This window comes from Pteropus vampyrus, unplaced genomic scaffold (genome assembly GCF_000151845.1).
Source record: "Pteropus vampyrus isolate Shadow unplaced genomic scaffold, Pvam_2.0 Scaffold234, whole genome shotgun sequence".
NCBI lineage: Eukaryota > Metazoa > Chordata > Mammalia > Chiroptera > Pteropodidae > Pteropus > Pteropus vampyrus.
Window position 1 is genome coordinate 3,109,005 of NW_011889015.1, and position 23,609 is coordinate 3,132,613.

Here is a 23,609-nt window from a genome sequence, read left to right on the forward strand (position 1 = left end):
AAGTCTTACATCCAGTACCTCATAAGGTGTCTGTATTTGGAGATAGGATCTCTAAAGAGGTAATTAAGGTTAAATGAGATCATTAGGGTAGGCCCTAACCCAATATGACTGGTGTCTTCTGAAAAAAAGGATATTAGGACACCAAAAACACAGAAGGGAGACCATGTGAAAACACAAGGAGAAGATGACCATCCATAAGCCAAGGAGAGTCTTTGAAAGAAACCAATATTATCAATATTTTGTTCTCAGATTTCCAGCCTCCAGAATTGTGAGAAAATAAATTTCTACTGTTTAAGACACTCAGTCTGTGGTACTTTACTATGGCATCCCAAGCAAACTAACACAATAAGTTACTTGCAGTAAATCCTCTCTAATATTCTGCAAATGATTCTTCTATGTGCTTTAAAAAATATTACAGTGTTATTTAAAAAATACAAAATAACCCAAAACTTAGTTATAGGATTATCTTTTGAATCACATACCACTCTCATGGAAAAGTACATAGAAAATGTATTATATGACTTTTCAAAAATTAAAATGATTGGGTGACATTGGTTAATCAGATCAAATAGGTTTTAAGTATACAATTCAATAATACATCATATGTATATTGCATTGTGTGTTCACCACCTAAAGTTAAATTGCCTTTTGTAACCAAATATGTGAACTCCTTTACCCCAATACACCTCCCCCAGGATGATTCTTAAAGTTTAGTGGACTTTACCCTTACAATGAGGAAATGTAAATATTTTTAATGTTCTGAGGCTTATAATATTTATAATTAAAATTCTGATTTGTAATTTTGTCAATCACATGAATTATAATGTTTCCATCACAATTTTGAATCTTTACTCCGGAAGCACTAGGCATTTAATTTGAAATACAGGCAGTGGTTGAGAATGTTGCTATTAAATATCTTAAATGTCCCTCAAGAAAAGCAATGTTAATCTTAAAAGCAAAGTGATATACAAAGTGTGTGATTATGGAATTTGTACACAAATATCCACATACCCAGGTAGACTCCCCAAAGTTACTAACTTTAAATCCAAGGTATAGAGATTCCATTCAACCGTTTTCTCAGTGTCAGGGTTGACAGTGAGGTCCTCATCATCCACCATTTTGCTTCATTCAAGGGCAAAAGAATTGAGAAATGAGAAAAGATAACTGTGGGACGAGGTGCTATTCATTTCTATAGTGTAATCTGTCTCCCGCTGCTTTTGCTCATTACTGCCCTCACTTCATTTTATTTCCTGTAGGAATGTTCATGCAGACTGGCCAGGGTAGTAGAATTATCACTAAAATCAGCCCCATTGCTACTTGACCAATGAATAAGACGCTGATGATTCCTTGATCCCTGTTTGGATTAATACATTTTATCAATTGTTAATGTGGCCTCTGCCTGACCTTTCCCATCCCCCACCATCACACCTCCTTAAAAAGGGAAAAGTCAGTACTTCAGGTATGGAATGGAACTGCTCTGTCACTTTCCCTCCTGCTTCTCATTTGTCTGTTCTCAAATCCACTATAATAGAAACTATTATCTAGGAATAATTATTTGAACATTATGTTATTTTGAGTGAATGCATTGAATTTATTGGCTCGATAGACTTTGACTTGCTTTGTTTCAGCTTCTATTTGAGCTAAATTTCTTTTATAAATGTAATAGAGATCATAGTTTCTGATCACACCTTATAAAATTTGTAGTGATATGGAGGTTCACAAGGTGTCTACTATTCTATGTGACAGAAACTTGTAAAAGATGGGATTTGGAGACAGTGGACCTAGATTGGAATTTCTTTTCCATTGATTATTGGCTATGTTTTGAAAAAAGTTTTACTTAACATCTCCATAGCTTTATTTTCTCATTAATAAAATGGGAATGATAATCATTTAAAAAATTAAAAAATGTTTTCATAAAATTAGAAGTGAGACAATACTACAATGTATAGAACATAATGAACACTCAATTTATTACCTATCATTTTTGTTATTCAGATTTTAAAGACTTTTACTAATTCATTATACTTTTATTGAAACTTACTTTTTACTTTTTGGTAGGCATTGTACTTGGTATTGAAAACATCTAGATGAACAAGGCATAGAACACTTACTGGGAAAACAATTTGTCTAAAGAAAGAGTCAGACAAAGCACTAATAATTTCAGCGTAGCATAATAACTATGATAGAGGTTTATGCAAAGAACTTGGGGGGAACCTTTTCATACTATGCCCCCCACACACCCCGACATTCCCTATGCAGCTTCCCCACTTATTTTTCTTCATAACATCATTATTATCATGCTATATGTTTGCCTCACATACTTGCTTACTGTCTATATATTCCTAGAATATAAACTCCTAGAGGAAAGAGATTTCTGTCATTTAGTTTGCTGCTGCCATGTCATTGCCTAAAACACTGCCTGGCACATAGTAAACTCTGAATAAGTGTTTGTTGAGAGAATGACTTATCAATGTTCCTCAGTTTCATACCATTCTTATCGAATGGCCGAGCAGTTTCTTCCTTCAGGCTCTTCTGTTGTCTTAGAGGATAAGATTTAACATAGCAGCTTCTCAATTTAAAACACTGTTTTAAGAGTTTCAGATAAAGAAATATAGTACATATATGTCAGTCTTTCCAGATGTCATAAATCTGAATAGCTCAATCACTGATTGCAAACCACAAGCTAGGCTTAGTAAGGCGAAATTTACAGGAGGTAACTTTAAATTCTTACACTTACGGTCCAACTAGAAAAATATAGGACTAAGGAGACTTTGCTTAATAGCAATTAATGGAAAATAAGAGGTGGGATATTTAGTTTATTATGAAGATATAATGAGCCAAGGGACTTGCCAAAAAAAGCTAAGGCAAAAAATAAGCTCTTAGTCTGCTTAGTAAAAACTCAGACTTAACATTCCCACTCTAGTATGTACTAGTGAGGCAACATTTGAGGAACTGTGCTAACTTTTGTTATTAAAAGTTGACGATAGCTCTGAATGGTCTGGAGACCAGGTCACATAAATATTATGCAAACTAAGTTTATTTGGCCTGTAATAAAAAAGATTTAGGAAAAATATGATTGCTGCTTTTAAATATTTGAAGAACCATTTTGTTTAAGCATTTATATTTATTCTAATAATTAAATAGTAGTATGACATAATGGAGAGAACACAACATTGTAGTCAAATGGAGCTGATTTCGGTTCTAGCACAGACATGGACCATCTGTATCATTTTGGTCCCTAGACCCTTCATTTCCCAAGATCAAAAATAAAAAAAAAAATAATTAAGCTTACATTATATGGTTGTTGTGGTGATTGTGAATATGACTGGCTAAGCATGTGCCGCATACCTGATTTTTTGTAAATGATAACTATTTTACATAGTTCTCAGGGGAAGAAGTACTACTAATGGAATTACATACAGCAAAACTCAAAACAAAGTTCTCAGTGAGTTCATTATCACGGGAGGAACTTCAATGACTAAATGGTCACCCATCATCAATCTTGTTAGTTCCCTTTCAATTCCATGATTTTAATACTGTAGTCTATATCATTACAATGGAAGCTGTTCTAGGGAAATGTAATTCAAAATAAACCAAATAAAGAGATAGAATGTGTCCAAATAAATACTACTATTGCACTCACAGATACTATTGAACACAGGAAAAAACTGACTTTCATGTATCAATATACCTTCATGAATTGCAGAAAGATCTTGAGAGACAGGACAGAATTTAAATCCTAGCGGTGCCAATTAGCCTTGAACTCTTAGGCCAATTTTTAATCTCTCTCAGTCTCAATTAAGTAAGTTGGAGGGGATATCATCTCACAGAGTCATTGAGAGTGGTTGTCCTGCACTTGGTGCATAATCTAGCACATAGTAGTTACTCATTAAAGAATCATATCTCTCTTGCTACTCCCCAGGGAAATAACATTTATGATCACTTTCTTCTCTTTTTAAAAATGGAGACCAAAATGAAGTACTGATATCATAGCAAAATGAGACTTGAGAAAATGTCCAGAGTAATTAATTTATGCGGGCTGTAAAAAATTATGGACAAAAGAATTAAGCAATAAGGATTTGAGGCAGGTCTACTACTGATTCTGTCATTTTGAGCAAGTCATTAAACTCCTGCCTCTCCATATAGGACAAATGATGAAGATGCTCTTAACCACATAGAAGAAAAACCACAGGATAAATATGAATGGCACAATGTAATGTTGCTTTTACTCATTAAATTTTGCATTTTAATTCAAAACAGCTAACTGTGCTATTGTATGGAATTCACACAAAATGACAAGAAATAGGAAATACTTAGTTGTCTTTAAAGACCTTATTTTTTCTAAGCAATAACAAATTATATTAATCAAAGTTCTTGTTTTTATAGGAAAAATTAAACAAGCACATTAAAATTTTAAGTGAGTTAGTTTTCAAAGTATTGTTATACATTTAGTAATTATGTAATTCATTTTAGAGTCTTTCTTCCTGGATTGTAAGTAATATGAAGGGAGGAAAATATCTCTCTTGTTTACTTCTACATCTCTAGTACTATATGAATACATGTTCCATGATTATATTTTAGATAAATAAATTATTCAAACAGGCCACCTAAATGTTTATCCCAGAAAGGCACAGGCAATCCATTCCCACTCTCTCCTTCATCCTCACCCTAGTGGGCACATAATATACCCCTGCCTCCCACTATACACTTTTTATGTCAGTTTTATTTTTCTTGATTGAGCTATTTGAACAAAAGATTCATTATATTATTCTTGTGCCCAAAGTGTCTGGGAAATAGTAGCCATCAAGAAGTGTTCTATGAGCGACAGACCAAGGGACTCGATAATTGCAGGGAGGAGTAGAGTTGAAGCTGACAAACAGGCTTCAGGCACTATTCCAACTCTGACTGTGAGACATCTCAGCTGCTTCTGCATTGACTCATTATGGCCATCTTTCCCACATTTCTATTTCTGTTACACATGACTAGAAAACATACTTAGGAACGAGAATTATATTCAAAGTATTCAACAACTGCTAGGCAGTGAGAACTGACCAAGCAAACTAGGGCCATTCGCATGCTATCCAGAGCAAGGTCCTAAAGTCCTCTTACATTGCTAAACATCATTTTGTAGATTTTGAATAGTAAGTTGGGCTGGAGGGGGTCTTAGGAGAGGTGGCCAACAGCTAAGCAAAGGTGGAAGAGGAGATACCAAGAGGCATGGAATAGTGGCTATTTACCCACTGAAATGGAAATATTTCAAAATCTTAACAGTCAGTATGCCTGTGCTAGAATGTATTGGCTGCATATCAGCTCTGCTTAGCAACATGCATTAATAACGGAATTGGCAGAATGTCAACAAGTTCTACAAATTGGAATCCTGCCAATTCTTTTCGACTACCACAACTCTTAACAATCTCTGCTAACATCCCTTTTCTTGAAGAATGCAGACTGGAAAATGAATGGGGAATTTTAGTATCTGCAGAAATGTGAATGGTATAACTCACTATTTTACAGAAGCCTGATTTATAGGAGGGGAATGGGAAATTATGTGTGAGATCTAAAATTGCAATCTCTTGGGATCTTTTCTATTTTTCAAAAGAGAGGCAGGTCAGGTCAGAATTTTATTATTTTTGGCTGAAGGCCAACTAATGTCTTACAGTGTGATCTTAATATGTTTTAAAAAATATCAGAACAAAGTTAGAGTGAGATTCTAAGAGCAAAAGTTGGTAATAACAATTGAGAGTTGATTTCATAAAGGACAACAGCCTAAGACTTCACTGGGTTCTTTTAACTTGTAGTGTCTTTTCATTAACTACATCAAATATCAGACAGGAATAGAGACCTCAAATTCTACCATAGTCAGACAATAAAGAATTGCTTCTTTCTTAAGTTTTTCAGATCAAAATGGCACCCAAGAAGCTTCTTACATGTTCACACATCCATCTAGTATAATTAAGAGCTATATAAAAGGACATAACTCAAGGATTACAACATTATCAATTTACTGATTTAGAAGAGTCTTGGGTTCTTGCCTTTAATAATAACAGTTGCCATCATGACATTTTGCAGCTGAAGAAAGTTAAAACTAATCAAGTAGAATAATCTATTTTTAATTATATTTAAACGCTTTAAATCAGGTGGATTTTTATCTTTTATAAAACACAGTTATTTATGGTAGAAATTGGTATATATTTAAATTCCTTATCTTATGGGACTAAAATATAGAAAGTATGTCTTAATTTAAATTACATGTATTATACAAGCTATAATCAAAATGCATTTATAAAATATGCAAGCTTTTTTATGTTAAATAATTTCTTTTCAATCTGATAAAAACAAATAAATAAACCAAAACTTTCACAAAATGGATATATAAAACTTGAGCACTTTAAGAGTCAAGTATATAAGTCATCAGGGTTTAGGGCATTTTAAAAAATTTCTGATAAGTTCCTATCAAAAAAGGGAAATCATGTACTACTTTGAATATAATAGTCTCATTATTTATTCTTTAAATTTTCTCAGTTGGTTAATTGATTTCTAAACAAATAATCTTTGACTAAAATTTCCTCTTACATTAAGAAAAATAACTGCTACTTATCTTCTTGAAACAATATTATGATATTTCAAATAATTCTTTAATTTTACATTCTTTATAACTATAAATCTTTTAAGAACATAGATCCAAGAAAGCATGTAGAGGATGTTTGTTTTTTTGACTTATGTTTCAACAAGTTAAAAATTTACCATTTCATTCTGCAATAATGACTAGACAGTGAATTCATAAATCATGGCAGAAAATGGGCAGCGAAATGAAAATGGAGTCTGTCTAGCAATGAATTGAATTCACCTCATTTTCATATATGGCACTATGTTGATTTAAGAGGTAATTAAAAGGAAGGTTTTTTTCTGATAGTGTCTTAGTCCTGATCTCCTGAATCACAGAGACTATGAAATTACTGCTTGGATTTTCAGTTTAGGGAGAGATATTGATGTAATGCCCAGTTCTTATTACCCATTTCATATTTAGAAAACGTAGTCTCATATCGACAATGTATCTTACTTTTAATCCCATGTGCCTATTAATTTATTTCCTTTATATTCTCTAGACTTATGAAGTCTACATTTCTAAGCTTTGTTTTGAGATGTTGGTTGCTCCCAATCTTTCTAAATTTATTTGTCATTAATAAGTTTTCTGAGTCCTCTACTTAAACTGATCTGCATACACCATCTCTTTTCATTAGAACAAGGTGCATCACTCCTAATTTTTGCTAAAAATAGCTTACAGAAGAATGGACCAAGGTCTGAGCTGATAGGTAAGGCTGATAGCTCTGGCCTGTAAGTTGTGAATGAAGGTGTTACCAGGCCTGAGCATTTATTTGTAGGCAATAGTATATATAACTTCTCTTTTCCTCTAGATCAGCATTAGGCAGCATATGAGATAGTGGCTGGTCCATAACCCAGCCTTATGAACCCTGAATGGGAGAGTAGAAAGAAGAATGAGAAATGTCTTCATTATTTTAAACCCCTGAGATTTGAGGATTACTTGTTACCCCAGAATAATTTAATCTACCTCAGGCATAACTTTACCTCCATTTTCAGGCATCATACAATTAATTTGTTATGTATCTTTCCACATTTTGGTTCACATTTTTAGAAAATGTAAACATATACATAAATATAGGGCATTTTTACAATCCAAACAGGATTATCTTGTTCTCTTTGATTTGCAGATTTTTCAAAAATACGATTACATTGTCTACATTAGATTTTGATTTTACCTAAAATATTTTATATAAAACAATTGAGGTACTTCTATATTTAATAATATTAAGAAATGCTAATTTTATAATTAAGATGAAACTTTCTTATATAAAGGAAGGAAATTTTCAGGGAAAGTCATACCTTTTGTAAAATTTTTTCTCAATTTAGGATAGTTCTATTCATAATTAAGGTTACTATACATACATAGCATTTTTTTTGTACAGTGTCATATTCTTTTCTAATTTGAATTCTTTGAACTTCAAAATAAACAAAAAATATAAACAGAGAAATGTAACTATAAGAAAATCTTTATACAAGTTTTGAGAATTGCATCTAGTAAACATCTAGTAAACAAAACACTCCTTAATTTTTCATACTTTGAGTTTATATAATTTTACCATTTTAATCTATTCAAGTTTTATGTAAATGTTAGATTATTTTAAAAATACTTGCTTCTATTTTCACAAGTGTAATTTAATTAAATGCCTTATGTTGACAAATTATGGTCAGATCAGGTAAATATTATTTTTTAGTTCTGGGAAGTGAGTATGTTGCCATGCACATTAAGGTTGCCATATGCATAGTGACTTGAAAAGTTGAAATAATTTAAGAATAAAAGATTATATAATTAAGTGCTAATTGCTATTACTCATGATATTTTAAAATAAAGCTCTTTCACTTTTTAGATCAACCATTTTCTTCTGAGGGAAATATAAGATGATGCAGCTTTTGTGGGGAAAAAATTTTCAAGAGGACTAATTTTTTAAGAGTTTGTTTATAACCTGGTTGTTTTAAATATGTGGTATCTTGGGACATACTCTACAATAGAATAGTAAAACAGATTTTTATTAATCATTGTTTTTTTGTGACTTAGGTATCCAACCATAACTGAAAACTTTAATTTGCAAGTTTATAACTTCTTATTATCTATAGAAATAATTAAAATTATAAAAATGTGTAACTTCATTTACCATTTACCATTAGTAGAGTGGTAACTAATATTGAGAGATAGTTATACATATAATTATTTTTATATTATTAAAACAGTCATGCATACCTAATTACCAGGATATTTTTGACTTTGTACTTTATAATACTACATTTTTTATCAATAGGAAATACAGCAAGACAGAAGGCAACTCAGAGTATAAAGTCTTTTACTTTTTTTAATGTCAATTACTTAAAAAAAAGGGAACAATGTACAATAAGAATAGAAATCTTGCTGGCTATTGCAGAAAGCTAATCAAGTTCATTGATGAAGAGCAATGCTTTATTCAAGATGATACATAAACTCAGTGAAGGAACCCAATTTTGATTTTTAGTTTTGATCAATGAAAGTATAACTTCTGTGTGAGAATGACATGCATTCATCCAAGCTAATGAAGGGTCTTATCCCCTAATCCTGTACAGAGAAAGAAACAGAAAGAGAAAGAGAGATTCAAATAGGATGCTTTCATCATTATTCTAAAATATTTCTTGCAGAAAACCACCACCAAAGAAATAGCTTTGTGTCCAAACAAGGTATTTGATCATTTTTTTCCAAAAAAAAAAAAAAAAAGAAGTTTTCCTTAGCAGTAAAGTTCAGTATTCTCCAATGAAACAAAAGAATCAGGCTTAAAGAATAAGTCTTTGAATTGCCAAGAGTTTGTCTAAAAAAATCACTTGGATGTCAAAACTCATGTCAGAGGAAGAAAAAGTTTTCCTTCAGGCACTAGTAGAAAGACAAGTCATAATCAGGGAAGGCATTTCAGGTAGGAGAAAAATGATGAGTAAACAGGATAAGTATCTCTATGTATATCATTACTTATCTACCTCTCTTAGGAGCTGAGTAAACTCCCTACAAAGGCTATACCATACTGAGAACAAGTGATGAAGTCTTTTCCAAGACAGTTGAGTTATAGTTGAATATTAGGACAAAAAGTTATGTAAGCTACCATTTTAAATATATATATTATATTTAAATATATATAAACATATATTATATTTAAATATAATATATGTTTATATATATTTAATATTTATATTAAAAATGGTAGCTTACATGACTTTTTGTCCTTATATATATATATGTACACACATACATACATACACATACATATAACATGAATGTACATAAATGTAATAAACATGAATCTAATAAATGTATAACAAAGTATCTTTTGCTTATTCAGTCATTTAGTTCTTAATGAAAATAATAACAATTGGGTGGCCTCTTTTTACACACTGTGTTAGAAAGTACTAAGTGTTACATTATCTTACTTAATCCTCCCAACCACCTTAAATTATTTATTTTTCTTAATTTACAGTTGGTGAACCTGAGGCCCAGACAGGTTAAGTAAATCGTCCAAGGTCATACAGCAAGTAAATGACAGAGCCAGTATTGATAGTAAAGATGTTTGGTTTACAATCTATATTTAGTCCGTGATGTCACACTGAAATTAATTCAATGTCAAGGTAAACATGCAGCAATAATAGAGAAGAATTATTTGCATTGAAATAGCTGACACTTACTGTGTAAGTATTGTGTGCTAAAGACTTAGCAAATACATTTTTCCAATATATTATTTAATCCTCCCAATACCCCTATATTATTTTTAACATTTTAGAATAAAAGAAAAGAAACCGAAGAACAGAAAGGTTAGATCACTTGCCCTATTACATGACTAGAAAGTGCTGGAGCTATAATTAGATCCAAGGCAGACAGAAGCTAGAGCCCACAGGATGTTTGTAAGTGAAGTTAAGATTCTGGATATGAACACACGAGAAAGAGGGGCTGAGCAATTACTTAGTACATTTTTTAAATTAAGTTTATTGGGGTAACATTGGTTAACAAAATTATAGAATTTTCAGGTGTACATTATAATAGTACATTTGTTTTACATCATTAAGTGTACCAATTATATAGGTAGCTGTCTCAAAATTCCACTACACTTTCTCTGTCCAGATAGTAACAAAAGCATAGTATAATCTCTACTTAAATCTTTTTGATTCTTTATGATCAGTAAAATTATTCAGAACTCAAGTCAGAAATAGTCTTTAGACCACAATGATGGGGATTCTGTTTTTGTTTAAGTGCTACTGTAAAGGTTTTTGTTTCTTAAAATACCCTGAACTCACAGAAAAAAATGGAGGGGAGGAGGGAGAGATTCCAAAAAGATTCTTAACATAGACTATTTTGTGTACTAAATCTTGGATATGAGGGAAAGTCGGAAGCAAAAATAACCAAAAGCTCTGCAGCAGGTGGCTTAGGCAGCAAAATAAAATTTTTGCTTCCATGGTTAGTTTTACATGTAACTTGGTTAGTCTATCATGTCCAGTTATTTAATTAAACACTGATCTAGGTGCCGTTGTGAAAGTATTTTATAGATGTGGTTAACATCTACAACTAGTTGACTTTAAGTAAAAGAAATTACCTCTAAAATGTGAGTGCACCTTTTCCAATCAATTGAAGGAATAGGAGAAAAAACTAAAGTTCTCTGGAGAAGAAAGTGGTGTCAAGACTTTAGCATCAACTCCTATCTGAGTGTCCAAACTACTGGACTGCTTTATGCAGTCTGGAATTGCCAGCACCCACAATCACATAAGCTAACTCTTTAAAATAAATCATATGAAATATATATTTTATAATTTGCAAAATAAATCATATATAATATAATATACACATTTCTAAGATACATATATATATGTACATATATATCTTATTATTTTTGTTTTCTAAAGAACCTTGACTGATCTAAGTGTTTATTTTAATCACTTTAAACTGTAAGGACATTAATACCCATCAATAATAGTGTATTGGAGGACACAGCCAATTGCAGATAAATCTATATTGCAGCATCCGTTATCATCTGTGAATCTCACTCAATGCTGGAATCCAAAATAGTCATTTCATAAATGTAACTTATGTTATTTTCAGCGTGCTGACCCCATTTTGACAAAAAACACATTTTGATTTGGCCGTTGGTCAATATGGGTACAGCTTTGTGATCTGTGGTGTTTGGGGAAACAGTTTCTTTTATCAATTATGTCTTTCCGGAATGTCTTCATTTTTCTGTAATACTGAGGAAGACTATAAATACATTTTTCTTATGGTAAATATTTTTCATACAAACAGATCTAAATTAAAAAATGAAAATATTAAGATTTGAAAAATTATGGCCTTATAACAATTTTTATTGTTTAAGATTATCTTGACCATTACCTAAATTAAGATGTTAACTAGTTATTTGATCTACTTGAAGTTAAAGTATTGCATAAACACCGCTTTTCTTATTCAAATTTCGAGAAGGCTGGATTTAAGTGAAAATTTTTTATTCTGAAGTTTTTGTGTAATGCAAAAGATTTCTCTATAAAACTTAGTTCATGCGAATTCACTATGGAAATTTGAATGAAATTTTCTACATATTCATTTTGTAGATGAATTATTTCCTTGAACAAAAATAAGATATTATCTAGATTCTTTCTTCATAGTTGAAAAACTAAGTGACCTATTTTTTAAGAAGATTCCATCAATGACTGTAAATTAATGTTGCAATTAGAAATCAATGTGAACAAATTATTGCATGCACGGGACATTGCTAATGATTAAATTATAAAACAATACAATAATTAGTAAAAATGTTATTTTCTCTATTTCATGATGCCTTTAATTAGAATTATGTTTCTTATTATTTAATTAGAATTATTATTCTTATTTGAAAAGGAGCAAGCAACCCAACCATAGTCTCATTATAAAAAAAAAATGTTCATCAGCAGAGAGTATTTAATTATCAAAGAGTGATGAACTGATTGCACATTTACAAAGTGTTCTTATAAGTAAGATCAGTGAAGTAAAGAAAAGAATTTTCAATACATAGGCGTAAACAGTCACTGTCCAGTGTTAGGTTGAGCCCAGTGTTTCTTCAATTTATTTAAGATGAAACCCCAGATTAGGGCGCCCTTACAACAAAGTCAAAGTAAATTAGTCTTAACTAACAGACAAGTAGTAAACTGCTTGAGGTCAGCTCCACCCTCAAGAAAGTGGACATTAGTGAGAGGTTTAAAGCATTGTCTGTTTTTATAGGCAGTGCAGAAAAAGGGTAAGCCAATAAAATGTAATCGTTCCAGTCTACATTTTAATAGTAACCTCCAAAGGACAGAACACTTCCCCGAGTTTTAGAGGTAAGGCCTTGCACCAAGTTAAAAATGATATGTGAGCAAAGCAAATTGTTGCCGTTTTACTTTTATCCTGAGCACTGAAGGTAACAAGCAAATACTAATCAAACTCATACCAAATCACTGGCTTTTGGGGGCAAGATGACTTTGGGGCCATGTACAGACCCCAGGGACTAACTTGAGGTTTGCCCAGTTTACCCAGTGGATAAATCATAGGAGGCTCCCTCAGTCTGTGTTGGGGAGGGAGAAAGAAACACCAATTTAAGAATCTTGGGATGCTGTTGGGAAATGTTAGGCTTGAGCAGCTGTAGTCAATTATGGCTTCATTTTCTCTCCAGTCGTCTTTGGTTGCATGCCACAACTGCACAGGGCATTGAGGTTTATGGCTCTAAAATAGCCTTGTCATTTTGTGAAGGCTAACAGAGCAACGAGGTTTGATAAATGGTTAAAAAAAAATGTTACTTAGGAAGCAGCTTCAATCAGATTAGTTTATTGGGTTTTTTTCCTTCAGAATTCCAATAGTCTTCAAGTATCTAGTAAGTAAACATTGATGGCACCAAATTGATAAGCAAAATAAAAGCTTTAAAAAAATCTATGTCTTACTTTGTTTACAAGGTATTTATACTACATATTATGGTAAATTAATCCAATAAATTATATATTTAGTTTACTCTTAGAGCATTTACTTGGAACAGTAGGGCAAAGATGATATAAATGGATCACAAAGAAGATATGGGCTGCAACTCTAAACAGCTTCAAAGTTTTTATTTTACTTTTAGCAAGAAATACTAATGTCTTGTTCACTCCCATACTTTTCACATATGCCATCACTTAATATACAGGGGAAAATGTTATAAAATAATGTACCATTCATATATTCAGTGCCAATAGGCCCATCAGCTGATACACAATGTTGAATACTTAGAGTGGGAAAGATGGAGATGTCTATTAAGAAACAGCCACTGCTTTATAGACTCAATTATTTAACTTATTATTAAACATACATATCTAAACAAGTTTCAATTTACTGAAAAAAAAATCATGTGGAATTCTGAAAGCCAATGGCTTGAAAAAAATTCTACTAATTTACAGCAGACTGCAGGAACAACAGGGCCTTTTTCCACTGGTGTTCAATGTAATTGCAACAGTGATGGGATTCAGACTTTCCTCCCTGTGAAATTTGTCTTTCGTCCAATCAACGCAAACAACTAATGCACTGCAAAGTATATTATATTCCATCTACTTCCCAATAAAGTCAGTGGTGTCCAATCAGACACCTATTGTTAGCAGAGAATCTGAAATTGATACAATCACCACATTGATCCAAAGTTGTCAATCATCCTACATCTGTACTTCCTTCTTTCTCTTCCTCAGAATTTATAGATTTCCCATGGATATTGTCATATTTACCCTGAGCTTTAGAAAGTAATTGCTAAAATCATAGATTTTTAAAGTTATTAGAAAATGTAATTTTTAAAGTTGATTCAAGTATTTTTTTTCTACTTGGCACTTAATATTTTGACAAATGCTATTTACTTTTCACTGAAAACTAGTTTTACTTTAATCTATTTTATCTATTCCTTTATAAAGTACTATATAAAGCCATTTAAAATTTTGTGACTTACAAAGATATCTTGATATTTAATTCAATTTTTGTTATATTTCTTTATGTATACATATATACATACATACAAAGCTGAAAGCTATTAAACATGTAATTTCCATCAGAATTTATTCATTAAAAATCCATATTTTCTTATTATAAACTCTTTAGGATTTTCAAATGAGTAGAATACAAGCTTCTTAAAGGCAGGGACCTGAATTTTATGTTCTTTGTAGTTAGAATCCTAAATATGCCAGATATTTTGGAATAGTGAAAGAATAAGACTTTTATGTTAAGTAAGCTTCTCCTTTATTTCCATTTACTTCTGAAGATGTCTAAGTTTATTATTCATAATGATTGCATTTAATTTCTCATAGTTTAGTGGTATAAGTTTCTGAAATGTCAAATGGTATCAGGATACTGGTTGGAGCAAATTAATAGCTTATACATAGAAAACCTCTGGCCCTAATGTAGTAGTAGAATCATTTAAATAGTCTTCTGATCTTTTTTTGGTCATGAGTGAATTATGACTTTCATTCACATTTCAGCCTCCATCACATTACTACACATATCTTTTGTAGTCCATCAATTCTGGCAATGTGTTATAACATGGTTTTAAAATAGCATTTTCTTAGATTCTCTCTTATGCCCCATCAAAATAACACATTATGATCTAGGAAACCATATGTAAATAATTCAAATATAGTTCCAAATGATATATTTAATGAAATAGATCAAATTCACAATGACATCAAGATTAAGATGAACATTTAAAAATATTTTGTGCTAAATAAATATAGAAGTAGTAAAAAAGGATATAGGTCAGGAATGTAAAATTTACACATTCAGTTAATCAGAGTTTATTTTCACTATTTGTACTGAGAGTAGAATGCATGAAATTTCTGAAATCTCGATCATCCGTGTCTCAGTGCATTTAATATTTCAAGGAGAATATCATTAAGCTTTTTACTATAAACAATTCATTAAACAGAGGTAATTAAACCAATGTGTAACATATATAAATATAAATGTGTTTTTATTATACTCATATCTGTGTCACAAATAGAAATATAATTACCATTTCTCAGATTCTGACTTCCCCACCCTGGACTCCAGTTGCTGTTTGTTACAAAAATGGTTTTTAAATATATCTGTATTATCTATATCTATGTCTATATTTATACTTTACATATATACCTATATCTATCTATATCTTATCTATATATCTATATCTATATAAATATACAATTATATAAATATAAATATAGATATATAAATATATGTGTATATATATTTATATATACACATACATACATCAATGTGCATATCAATGACATGGGGAGCAGATGCCACCCATAGGATAAATCATGCCATTGCCATTCGAGCTACTAGGTGTGAAACAGCAATAAAATTAGGTTATTACTGACCAAGGCTATGCACATGTAACAAAATTGTTTCACAAAGAGAAGAGTTGTAGCACCTGTTTACAGAGTTGCTATTAATATTCATATATCTATCCCGAAAATCATATTTAAGCAGATGGATGAAATTTGAAACCTGTCAAAGCACAATTTCTTAATTGCTTTAAATAAAACATTCCTACAATTGGTGGAGAAGCAATTAAATGTGTACTATATTCATTACCACTTTTCAGTGTCACAGTTTTCAAAATTATGAAAACCAATATACAGGATATTCATTACAACATTAGTGATTGGTACAAAATTTTAACTTTCAAGTCTTCAATGGCAGTTGTAGAAAATCCAGGTACACTTACTACCTCAAAGTTGAGTAAATGATATCCCTCTAATTTGTCACAGTTTTAATGTGTGGATGGAAAATATCAGAGTTGGAAAATATGTTGATATAGTATATTAATTGGACCTACAATATGAACCTTTATATTGAGAATTTTGTATCTTTTTAACCAAAGTGTCCTATATTATGTCTATTGGCTCCATGTCAGGTAATCTTTGCTTAGTGGCAAAATAATAATATAACCATATACTAGTGTGCTTAATAGAATGTGTTTAACTTATTATAAACTTCTCTAACTGTTTACACTTTTAAAAATATTTAATTTAATCATGTTTTAGTTATCACATTAATCTTGTAAAAATGACTCATGAAATCAATTTATCATCGTATCTTCATTACAATCTCTCTCTAAAAAAATCAGTTAAATAAAATAAAAGGAAGAATATGGTGTTAATAAAACAATAAATTATGATTACAACACAGAAAAACTCTGGACTTGATATGTACTTTTAAGAGCTTTCTTAAAAATTATTTAAAATTAAATTGACAAAACTTTGGCAATTTAAAATTCTTCTTCTTTTTTTTTTTTTTTTTTAAATTCCACCTACTGAGTATGTTGCTTTTGCACTTAGGGTTTTGTATTTGCTTTTCATGCTCTCTAGACTATTGTATAGAGAATTAATTGACAGGTACACCATTGGAGGCAGACATCAGTTAGGAAGTTCTTCTAAGAAGAAAACTGATGAGGATTTCAACTGGAGAACGGTAGTGGAAACTGAAGAGGAGGTATTTAGAAAATATTTAGGTAATAAAATTTGCAAAGAAAAATGGCTGTATCTTGGTGAGAGAGAAGAAACTAATGAGAATGATTCCAATGATTTGGCTAAAGTATTTGGAAGTGGGTCCATTGAATGAAATAAGAAATCATGGGGGAAGGATCCTGAGGAGAGAGTAAATCAATTCAGTTTTATATAAGCTATTCTTGGGATATTTGTGAAATGTCTGATTGGAGACTTGAGTAAGCAACTGGATGTATTTTGATGATCTAGTCTGACATATAAACATCAGATTAATATAATAATATTTGAATTCATAGAAGTAGTCTTGCTCATCTATAACTACAATAGAGTTAGGAAAAAAAGAGGATCAATCATCTAATCCTGAGCACTCTTATATAGAAGAGAGGAAGCTAAGCCAGAAAAAGAGCCCAAGATAGAAAACTAAAGAGATAGGAGGAAAACCAGAAACACATGAATGGCTTCACGGTAGCTGAGTTGAGAATGATTCAGAACAAAGAAAGGGATCTAGTTTTGAGGATATTATTGAATTATCAGGTAAGATTAGAAATTAAAACAGTCTGTTACGTATGGTTTGCTGGAAGTCATTGATGGAGTTATTACACAGGGCAGTTTTTGTGGAATGCTAGGAATAAAAACAAAATTTAAGTGGTTTTGGTGTAAGTAGGTAGTAAAAAATTGAGTATACAATTCATGAAAAAATTAATGGATAGGGGCATTTTTAAACAGTAGAATTTAAAGAATGTGGTGAGCCAAAAGTTTTGAAGAGTGAAGTATTAATGATTGCAATTAAAGCAGTAGCATCTGGAGTCCCAGAAGAGAAAGCATTAGTTATAGTGAGTATCATGAAGAGGACTTATAATATATTGAAATACATTATAAAATTGTGTGTCACAGATCCAGGATGTTAATTTATCTTGAAACAGGCCATATTACATAAAAGCATTTTATATATTCTAGAATAAACAATAAATATCAATGAAAAAGACTATGTGTCATACTTTAAAGAAATATTGATTTAGCACCCATCATGTACTAGACACCATTATAAGAACTGGGAATATAGTAGCGAACCAAGCCGAAAATGTCCTGGTGTAGTTTACACTTTAGTGGAGAGAGATAGATTATAAACAATATTAATAAGTAAAGGACATAATTTGTTATGCTATGGAGAAAAATAAAGCAAGAAAGAAAGATGAGGAGTATTGGGGGAGGGAGGCATATTTTGAATAAATGGCCAGAGAAAGTCTTTAAAAAGGAGAGACATTTTGAGAAACACCTAAAAGTATTGAGAGAATGAGCCATGGGAATATTTTTGAATGTCACATTAAAAAGGTCTGGTATGCAAAGAGTGTTTAAACAAAATAAGGAGATGAGCATAGCTGGAATGGAGTGAGCAAGGGAAGAATGTACCAGATGAGGTCAGAGGAAATGAGAGTGAGCGAGTTAAGTATATAGAGATTATGCAGAGCTGCCTTAGACCATTGTAATTATGTTACCTTGTCCTCGCTAACAGGAGAAGAGTTGAGAAAGATCCCCAGTCAGATTCTGGGGATATGCAGAAATTCCTAAGAGAGCTAGCAGGATTTGCTGAAAGATTTCTTGTTTAAGGGTTGGGATGAGTAAAAGAGTATTCCCAGGTTTGTAGACCAGAAACCTAGGCAATGGTTAAGCTCAGTTTCAGGAGGCAGATAGTCAGCATTTGTAATTCTAGCTCAATCACTAGTATGGCATTGGGTAAGTTACTTATCTCTTAATGCCTTAGTTTCTTCATCTGTAAAATTAGGGCATAATCATATTCATCTCATCAAGTTGTTATGAGGTTTAAATTATTAATACTTTCGAATACTTAGACGATTGTCTGGCACACAACCACTAGGGAAGACTCAAGGGAATATATTGGGGGAAATTGGAAAGTAAATTCTGCTTTCTTTAAGTTTGAGGTACTACTAGATATATACAGGAAGATTTCTTGAAGGCAGCTAGAAATTCAAATATCCAGACTTGGATTCTAAGGGAAATATCCAGACTGGAGCATGAGAATGGGGGAGAAGATATTGAAGATTTAAAGAAGGAGGAACAGATAGAAATAACTGGCTAGGCAAAAGAGAGAGTGAATGAACTAGGAAACACTGATTGACTTCCAAACAGAATGATGGCTACTTAAGTTTAGTTATCATGAATTTAAAATAAGACTCATCAGCATGTTTGAGTGGTTTTTATCTCCAGCCATATTCAAGTGTGAGAATGAATGAATGGAGCATGTATAAGACTGTGGTTTAGCTGCATATAAAGATAAAAAGAAAAAGAAAGTCAAGAGTTGAGGATGAGGGCAAGAAAGTAATTTTAATGATTGGCCTTGCAGTTTATACTGGATTAGAATGGTGTTGAAACGTGGGAGGGGTGAGGAAAGAGGGAATTGTAGGTCTTGTTGTGGACTTGCTTTTGGAGACAAAAAATTTGAAGATAGGAGTTGTAAATACAGTTGCTGATAATGGTAGGGTATATCCTTAAAACTGAGATTATATAAGTATGGCAATTATTGGCAATATGCTCTAGAATAAGATCATAGGAATAAAGTAGGACTGAGGACAAAATTGATGAACAAGTAGAGATCAGACCATGAGATTAGAAAAATCTATATGTGCACTACAATCTGCAAGAATTATGACAGGAGTATTGGAGACAATGATAGTGAGGCAAATGTTAAATCTTTAAGCAATGAATGGGAGTGACTCAATTCTATGGGTGTTTGCAAAAGAGAGAATCATGGTTAGAAGTAGACTGATGACATAAGATTCAAGCTGGGTGTCTTTAAGGAGAGAAGAGATTGATCTGAATATTAAGGATCAAGATATCTATACCACTGAGATATTGGAGAGGAAAACATTCACTACTTGACAGTATGCCACAGAAGCAGTGTCTTCAGAGGATAGCACATTTCCTTAGAGCAAAATGGTCAAAGGACTTTTATAAAAGAGGCTGAATTGTTATTTAATGTAAAATTTGGAAACTGACTTGAAAAAATTTAGTTAAATATCTAATTTTAGAACACAGGCAAATCAATTCTACAGAAATAAAATAATTAAATGAAAAATTGAAAATATATAATAAACATGGATTAATATTTAAGAAATTTTAAATGGGTAAGAATTTTTCTAGCACAAAAGCAAGGGAAATAACCACATGAAAAAGATTCATAATGTGACTACATGAAAAAAACTGGAACTAATATTTACCATAGATAAAGCAATGACTTAATAGTCTTACTATATATATCTCTTACAAGTTATTAAGAAAAAAAAGGCTCTCATAGAAAGTAATATACATTAAATTTAAAGAGTTTTCCAAAGATGAATATATATATATATTTTAATTTTTGGTAACATCATGGTGATCTGGTAGTTAGGAGCTAGGTTTTAGAATCAAAACTATTGTGGGAATAAGTACCAATTCTGCTAGTTATCTGCTGAGTGATCTTGAGGAACTTTTATAACTTCTTTAAGATCTAATTACTTCACTGTAAAAGGAGAAAAATAATACTAAAACTTACTTCATGTGGACATGCTATGCTTAAATAAGATACAGGCACAATGCCTGGCACAAATAAAGCTTTCGTTAAGTGTTAGATGTAGTTCTGATGATCGTGATCGTTGATGTTATCATTACTACTATTAATAGCAGTATTGATATCAGATATCTACTATCTTATTTATCTACTGTCCTTATAAAATGCTTTACAAATAGTCAATCAACAAGGCTTTGTTAATTGAATAAACTGGAGTCCAATCCAATTGTCAAGTACAGTACATTAAAAATCATCGTTATCAAACTCTATACACATCTTACTCAGAGATCGATGGAGTCTAACCTAAGTACTGCGTAATTGTGGCTAAAGTTCTACAGAGTGAGGGCCTCTGATAGGTTGAACCTGAAATTGCCAGCATAAGCCATACAAAGTTAAAACAATATGGCATTTATACACTAATCACACACTAGTCATACAGAAATAGAAATAAATTAGAACCATAACTTCTTGAATGTCTAGCAGTTAAAATTCCCACAGAAAACAGAATTTATTCCCACAAAAAACTTTAAGGAAGGGCTACTTACAAAAGTGGCAAGATTAAGGGAGCCAAGAACAGACAAGAAGACACTCCCAAATTGACAGCAGGAAGAAGCTTTCATTATTCTCAGGATGGAGGAGACAAGGGAAGAAAGCGGTGTTCCCAGAGCCCAGTAAGAAGTGCCACTCAACAGGAGCAGTAGTGACTTGAGGGACCACAACCACGGGCACAGCATTGGAACAGGGAAGATGTGGTTAAGAAAGGTCCTAAACCCTTTCTCCTCCAGCACCGCGTTGTTTGCCAGAGTTTCCTGTTGACTGAACATAAGTGGAGGCCGACCTAGGGAGGTTAGCCTCCCTAGGCAGAAAACAGGACTACAACTGGAAAGGAAGGATCTGGGAGTATGTATATGTAGGTCTGGTGTATGGGGTAGGAAAGAAGCATAACAGGCACACAATGCTGAAGTATACTGCGTTTCCACTGTAGTTTTCAATTTCTCCTCACAGTTTTCATTTATGTAACTGCCACAGGGCAAAGCATGTGTTTTGTTATTCTGGAATTGTGAAGAATGTTGAGTTGAAATGTCAGTAAATGGTGACACTGGCCACAGTGAGGGGGATTCATAAAAATTTTCTCATTTATTTCAAATGTAAAGAAATTGAAATTTTGTTAACCTTGTTTTCAGGCTCTTGAATAATAATATTGAATGTAGTCATGGTCAGCAATAATGTATTCAAGTCTGACATGGAAAATTCTTTCTGTCAGTCATATCACTTCAGTTTGTAATCTACTTGAATGCATCTAAAGTGCTAGCATTCATAGAAAGCAAAAATCAGACTTAATAACCTTTATACTTAGATATATTCTAAGCAAATTATGGGGAAATTTTTTCTGCTTCTAACTTTCCAAGGTAGACAATAAGAAAACTGGACATAGAATCTGAATATTTTTACTACCATTTTGTCCTCTTGGGATATACGTAGGCAAATTAACTCAGAATTATCGAGGTTCTGGGCCTATCTAAATGAGGAGGGGGAGGTGGGGAGAGAGAGCACTGTGTGTGTTTTTAAATGTTTTCTATTTTATGTTTTTGGATGTATTAGAGGATATTTTATATTCTTGACTAAAGTGGTTAATGACTATACAATCCACACACCACTGTCTAATATATGTTTAATTAATACTGCATAAAAGCTTGCTGTGATTTTTTATGCAAATAGGTCCATAGTATATCTGTAGATTTTCTTCTCTCCTACTTCTCTCTTTTGGAGTTTTGCTCTCCTGAGGTACAAAACTGAGCAACAAAATTACCTTAAAGAGGGTTTATGAATCACAAAGGAGAATTCTTTATGTACCTTGTTTCCATATGAAAGTAGCAACATTTGTGCATAAATGGTTTGCATCATTTTTTTTTTTATGAATTGGGCCTTAAGTGCTCATGATTGTTCTTGGTATTCAGTTTTTAGTCATTAAGTAGCGTTGAAACAACAGGAGGAGAAAAAAGGAAACATTTTGTACCTGTGGTACACACTTGGACAACACTGCTTTAGGAAAATAGCTACACTCTTATCCTTTTATATGTATAAATTATGCCGGGACAAAGACAAGTGTGCATTGATGAAAAGGCAAATAATATATTTCTGAAACATTAATAGTCAAAGCCATACTCAGAATAAAAAAGAATTGCATTGATTTTCTTATTTGATTCATGTGTACTCTTATTTTGCCAATCTATATGGCTCCGTTGACAGAATTAGGTTGCTCCAGATAAAGAAAGGATTAATTCTCTTCTCAACTGTAGGGTAATATTTCACCTCTCTTACCACATTACCTAATAATCACCCCCAATAACTGAGGAAGAAGGGTACGACATATAGATTTTTTTTTTTAAGATTGGCTTTTAGTGCTTTATTATTGTATATTGCAGACAAAGGTACAAAGTTCAGGACAAGAAGGTTTCTTTAGGACATTTGAAAAATGTATGAGAAAAATCTAGATATTTCTCTCTATTTCTTTCTCTATTATGGACTGAATTATATGCCCCTCCTCCCATTTCATATATTGTAGCCCTAACCTCCAGCATCTCCAAATATGACTGCATTTGAAGATAGAACCTTGGAAGTCTTTAAGACTAAATGATGTCATATGGGTGGGACCTAATCCAATACGACTGGTGTCCTTCTAAGAAGAGAACATACAGAAGGAAGAGGATTTGAAGACAGAGGGAGAAGACAAGGCAAGGAGAGATGCCTTGGAAAAAACCAATCCTGCTAACATCTCATGCACAGATTTTTAGTCTCCAGAATTTGAGAAAATAAATTTCCATTGTTTAAACCACTAGTCTGTGATATTTGTTATGGCAGCTCTAGCCAACTAATATAGTCTCTAATTCCAGGTTACGAGGACACTGAGTACAGCTGAGCAAAAATGTTCCCCAATTATTCCATGAGGTTAGTGAAGGAGAATGAA